Source organism: Odocoileus virginianus, unplaced genomic scaffold (assembly GCF_023699985.2).
Source record: "Odocoileus virginianus isolate 20LAN1187 ecotype Illinois unplaced genomic scaffold, Ovbor_1.2 Unplaced_Scaffold_12, whole genome shotgun sequence".
NCBI lineage: Eukaryota > Metazoa > Chordata > Mammalia > Artiodactyla > Cervidae > Odocoileus > Odocoileus virginianus.
In genome coordinates, this window is record NW_027224274.1 from 1558713 (window position 1) to 1565539 (window position 6827).

Here is a 6827-nt window from a genome sequence, read left to right on the forward strand (position 1 = left end):
CCTCAGAATTCATGTGCATACATGCCTATGTGCCTGCAATGAAATCATGTTTTAAAGAGGATTCAGCTGCATTATATTTATAACTACGTGGTTGCTACCGGCTACCAGCCTGTCTCCTTGCGGTGGTTCACTTCTCTTTTCTCCATGTCCTAATTCTGTTCTAAAGGGTGCAGCTTTGCTGAAGCCACTGGTCAGTCCACACCCACTTCCCGTCATACACAATTCCAGCTGTGGCTTCCTAGGAATCCTGATCTGGTCCCACATGGGCCTATGTTCTGACATTTTTGTCTCTGGGTTGCAGAAGAAAGTTTGAAGTGTTGGGGATCCAGACCCTTCCTTTGGTGGTGAAAGATGCATCGCTATGGGAGTCCTGTCCTATTTGACCAGGATAAATAATTAGAGACTAACTGGATCTGAATCTGAGGCTCATTGGCAAACATCAGGTCAACATCTTCCCCAGAAAACAAAGAAAGTGATTAAGTAGGGCTTCTTAAACATTAGTGAGCTTTAGAAGCATGTGAGGAAGGTGGTTAAAATGCAGATTTCCAGGTCCCACCCAAAGTTTCTGATCTCAAAGTTTTTAGTAGAGCCTGGGAACCTACATTTAAGCAAACACTTTCATGTGATTCTGACACTGGAAGTTCAAAAACCACGCTTGGAAGAGTACCAGGGTTCTAGCGGCATATCCTGCTATGAACACCAATTCAGCAAAATAATGCCATTGTCCTAACCTCCTCTTACCTCTGTCTTTAGGTTGCATGTTGCTAATCGTTGGGTGTACCTAAAGTTCCTCGTAACCCTCCATTACCTTGGTAATAATCTGTGTATTGGGGAGGGGCACACACTGTGACTTAGTCCAGTTTAGCAGTTCTTCCTGGAGAAGAAAATGTCAGCCCACTCCAGTATTCTTACCTGGGAAATCCCTTGGGCAGAGGAGCCCGGGGTTTCAGAGAGTCAGACATGACTTAGTAACTGAACACCAGCAGTAGAATCCCCTTAGAGACGGCCCAGACCACATCCACTCAGGCACTGCCTGAACAGCTGCACCCCCCTACTTAGAAGACAGACAAGCAGGGCCCTACGCAGAAAACAAACTCCCAGGAAGGTGGACAAAGTCCCTGTGTTCTATGATAAACCCTGGCACAAGCTCTTCTCCCAGTGTCCAGACTCCTTGCTGATGTACAAACTCTAAGCACACATTCAAAGCTCACTTTTATGGGCTTTCACTTTCCACCTTACATGAAAATCCAGGTTTCCTTCATCCAGTCCACCTCCCATTTGCAATTTCTCAGCTCTTATGCCTAGTTCACTTCAGTTCAGTCGCTCAGTCGTGTCTGATTCTTTGTGACCCCATGAACCTCAGCATGCCAGGCCTCCCTGTCCATCACCAACTCCCGGAGTCCACCCAAACCCATGTCCATTGAGTCAATGATGCCATCCAACTATCTCATCCTCTGTCGTCCCCTTCTCCTCCTGCCCTCAATCTTTCCCAGCATCAGGGTCTTTTCAAATGAGTCAGCTCTTCGCATCAGGTGGCCAAAGTATTGGAGTTTCAGCTTCAACATCAGTCCTTCCAATGAACACTTATAAGTTAAATAAGCAGGGTGACAATATACAGCCTTGACGTACTCCTTTTCCTATTTGGAACCAGTCTGTTGTTCCATGTCCAGTTCTAACTGTTGCTTCCTGACCTGCATACAGGTTTCTCAGGAGGCAGGTCAGGTGGTCTGGTATTCCCATCTCTTTCAGAATTTTCCACACTTTGTTGTGATCCACACAGTCAAAGGCTTTGGCATAGTCAGTAAAGCAGAAATAGATGTTTTTCTGGAACTCTCTTGCTTTTTCAATGATCCAGCAGATGTTGGCAATTTGATCTCTGGTTCCTCTGCTTTTTCTAAAACCAGCTTGAACATCTGGAAGTTCAAGGTTCACGTATTGCTGAAGCCTGGCTTGGAGAATTTTGAGCATTACTTTATTAGCGTGTGAGATGAGTGCAATTGTGTGGTAGTTTGAGCATTCTTTGGCATTGCCTTTCTTTGGGATTGGAATGAAAACTGACCTTTTCCAGTTCTGTAGCCACTGCTGAGTTTTCCAAATTTGCTGACATATTGAGTGTGGCATGTTCACAGCACCGTCTTTCAAGTTTTGCATAAAATATCCTTGCTATGTATGCTTAGATACTAAACATTATTCAGACTCTCTTTCATGCTTTGTGTGCATGTGCCCACCAGCGCACAGACACAGACTCAGTATGTGTGCATAAATAACTTGTAGACAATAAACTTACCTCGTTATATCAACCCTCTGGTCTAGATGTCCCTGTCATAATGCAAAGGGCATATGCTTTGGTGTTAATAGATCTCAGTTCAAATCTACATGGAAGCAACCTAGATGTCCATTGAAAGATGAATGGATAAAGAAGCTGTGGTATATATACACAATGGAATATTACTCAACCATAAAAAGGAACACTTCTAAATTCTAATGAGGTGGATGAACCTAGAGTCTATTATATAGAGTGAAGTAAGTCAGAAAGATATTAAGCAGAAGCTATTAAGAAGAGATGGCAAGAATACACAGAAGAACTGTACAAAAAAGATCTTCATGACCCAGATAATCACGATGGTGTGATCACTCACCTAGAGCCAGATATCCTGGAATGTGAAGTCAAGTGGGTCTTAGGAAGCATCACTATGAACAAAGCTAGTGGAGATGATGGAATTCCAGTTGAGTATTTCAAATCCTGAAAGATGATGCTGTGAAAGTGCTGCATTCAATATGTCAGCAAATTTGGAAAACTCAGCAGTGGCCACAGGACTGGAAAAGGTCAGTTTTCATTCCAGTCCCAAAGAAAGGCAATGCCAAAGAATGCTCAAACTATCGCACAATTGTACTCATCTCACACACTAGTAAAGTAATGCTCAAAATTCTCCAAGCCAGGCTTCAGCAATACGTGAACCATGAACTTCCAGATGTTCAAGCTGGTTTTAGAAAAGGCAGAGGAACCAGAGATCAAATTGCCAACATCTGCTGGATCATTGAAAAAGCAAGAGAGTTCCAGAAAAACATCTATTTCTGCTTTACTGACTATGCCAAAGCCTTTGGCTGTGTGGATCACAACAAACTGTGGAAAATTCTGAAAGAGATGGGAATACCAGACCACCTGACCTGCCTCCTGAGAAACCTGTATGCAGGTCAGGAAGCAACAGTTAGAACTGGACATGGAACAACAGACTGGTTCCAAATAGGAAAAGGAGTACGTCAAGGCTGTATATTGTCACCCTGCTTATTTAACTTATAAGTAGAGTATATCATGAGAAACGTTGGGCTGGAGGAAGCACAAGCTGGAATCAAGATTGCTGGGAGAAATATCAATAACCTCAGATATGCAGATGACACCACCCTTATGGCAGAAAGTGAAGAAGAACTAAAAAGCCTCTTGATGAAAGTGAAAGAGGAGAGTGAAAAAGTTGGTTTAAAGCTCAACATTCAGAAAACTAAGATCATGGCATCTGGTCCCATCACTTCATGGCAAATAGATGGGGAAACAGTAGAAACAGTGGCTGACTTTATTTTGGGGGGCTCCAAAATCACTGCAGATGGTGATTGCAGCCATGAAATTAAAAGACGCTTACTCCTTGGAAAAAAAGTTATGACCAACCTAGATAGCATATTAAAAAGCAGAGACATTACTTTGCCAACAAAGGTCTGTCTAGTCAAGGCTATGGTTTTTCCAGTGGTCATGTACGGATGTGAGAGTTGGACTATAAAGAAAGCTGAGCACCGAGGAATTAATGCTTTTGAACTGTGGTGTTGAAGAAGACTCTTGAGAGTCCCTTGGACTGCAAGGAGATCCAGCCAGTCCATCCTAAAGGAGATCAGTCCTGGGTGTTCATTGGAAAGACTGATGTTGAAGCTGAAACTCCAATACTTTGGCCACCTGATGCGAAGAGCTGACTCATTTGAAAAGACCCTGATGCTGGGAAAGATGGAGGGCAGGAGGAGAAGGGGACGACAGAGGATGAGATGGTTGGATGGCATCATCGACTCAATGGACATGGGTTTGGGTGGACTCCAGGAGTTGGTGATGGACAGGGAGGCCTGGCGTGCTGAGGTTCATGGGGTCACAAAGAGTCGGACATGACTGAGTGACTGAACTGAAGTGAACTGAAGTCAGAAAGAGAAAGATATATATTGTATACTCATGCATATATATAGAAGCTAGAAAGATGCTACCAATGAATTTATTTACAAGGCAGGCTTGGAGAAACACACATAGATAACAGACTTATGAACTCAGGGTGTGGTGGAGGAGAGGGTGAGAGAGTAACTTGGCAACTCACATTACCATTTGTAAAACACATAGCCAATGGAAATTTGCTGGATGACTCAGGGAACTCAAGCTGGGGCTCTGTAAGAACCCAAAAGGATGGGATGGGGAGGGAGGGAGGGAGGTTCAAGAGGAAGAGGACATATGTATACCTATGGCTGACTCATGTTGATGTTTGACAGAAAACAGCAAAATTCTCTAAAGCAATTATCCTTCAATTTTAAAAGTAAATTAATTTTTCAAAATCTTAGTTCAAATCTAACCACTGCCATTTATTAGCTAGCTGATCTTAGAGAAGTTAAATTCTCTAGGCCCGAGCTTCCTTATTTGGATTAATTGAGATAGCTTGTAAAACATCTCGGCCTATGTCTAGAACCTAATGGAACTGCAAATCCCATGGACAAAGGAGCCTGGCAGGCTACAGTTCATGGGGTCACAAGAGTTGGACACAACTGAGCATCTAAACCAATAATTGTTCTGTATCTCCTTTATTTCTATTTTCTTTCTTAATTTTTGTATCTGAAAGAAAACAATCCCTCAAATTTCTCTCACACAGTATCTTAGTTAGGGTTCTTAATTGCAAACTTCAGAAATCATCTCTGGCTAAATCAAGCAAAGAGGGAATGTACAAGGGGACATTGCGTAGCTCACAGAATTGCTGAAAAGCCTGAAGAGCCAGGTGCAGAAAATGAACTGGAACTTAGAGAGGCTTTGCAACCAAGAACACAGCCAAGATCTCACCTCAGAGTAGTCTGACGGCCTGCTATCTGCCACCGTTGACTCGTGAACACTGGAGGCTGCTGTCCCCTCAGTGGCAAAACCGACTGTCCGCTGATTTTGCTTCTTGCCTCACATGCTCCTGGTGCAAAAGGCTCTGAGTGATCAAGGAAAGACAGGATAAATTCTACTCTGAGTTGTACCAGCATCACATCTGGGCGTACATTCTCCTTGTTTCCCATCAATTCCTCAGCAATTCCAGTATAGGCTTCCAAGCAGCCTGCCCTTCGCTTAATCAGATGATCCACCATGTTGTAGTCTGACTTGTCCGCTTGGGCTTGGGAGGCCTGCTTTTAAAAAAAAAAAAAAAGCTCTGAGTGAGAAGGTTCCTGGTTGGTGAGACTGCTCTAGAGTTTTTGGCTTTCGAGCTCTAGTTCAGCTTCCATCCTTTACAATAAGAAGGGAACTGAGATGTCTGGAAGCCATGAAAGACCAGAGTAAATCCTCACCATTTCTGATATTCACATCTCATCCTCATTTCATGTATACGTACATTCATTCCTAAGGTTGTAGAGTCTCTCTCCAGGAACTCTCCTCAAGCCTAGAACCGCTCTGTTTTCAGAGCAACTTTACACCTTTCTGCCTCGTCTCCTTTCTTTCCTCCGCCCAGTACTCCCGTCCTGTCCCCTTTCCACCAGTAATCCCTCAACATAACAAATCCTGCCCATTCTATAAACACCAGTTGAGACATTAATTCATTTTTACTGGTGTTGCTCACTCCCCCCACTCCCCACCCCCACTGAACGGCTCCTTCCTTCATGTTCCAGGGGCACCTTCTCCATGCCTCCACCATCTGCTTCACCACCAGTATGTGTTCTGTGTTTAATGGTCTGATTTTCCTTCCTCTCCTGGACCCAAGATGAGGCCCCTTAATGGAAGAAAATCTGTCTTCCTCATCTTTGTAGCTTTGGCTCTTAGCACCTAGTAGATGTTTGATACATGTTTGTTAATGTATATATTTCTTGGTCGTCTCGAAACACATACATTTAGGATCCTTTCCTACACACACAGACAAATCCTTTTTAAGACTGAAGTGATCCATCTAAATACGCTCTGCAAACTGTTAAGTGAAATTCGCTCAGACATGGCCGACTCTTTGCCACCCCATGGGCTGTAGCCCGCCAGGCTCCCCTGTCCATGGAATTCTCCAGGCAAGAATACTGGAGAGGGTACCTGTTTCTTACTCCAGGGGATCTTCCCTGCCCAGGGATCGAACGCCGCTTCTTCACCATCTGAGCCACAAGCGCACCTTTCTGAGACAAAAGGCTGAGAAGTGACTGAATGCTGGACAAATGTGAGCTGTGTAATTGTTCAGTTCATTCTCTATTTACATATTTTCTGTTAAAGAGCTGCATGCCCTTATGTCATAATGTTTTAACCTCATAACGTTTTAAAAGAAGAAGGTTTGGATGCAGATTCTCCCGTACCTTTTCCAATTCTGCGGAGCCCCTTGGTTTTGGGCATTGTTAATAAGGGATCAGGATGGGGGGGGGGGGGCAAGGGGGTTCAGTGAAAGCCCACACCCTCGCCCACAAGTTACGCCAAGTCGCCGCAGGTGCCTATCTCCCAGTTAGAATGGCCCTGGCCACGTGCGTACCCAGACCCTCCTCAGGTCCACAACCCCGCTTCTGGCTCTGGTCCCGAACGCTGGCTTCGCTAGGAGCTGCCGGCGCTGATCGCTCCCAGCTCGGCGCAGCCCGCCCAGCCGCCTCCTCCGCAC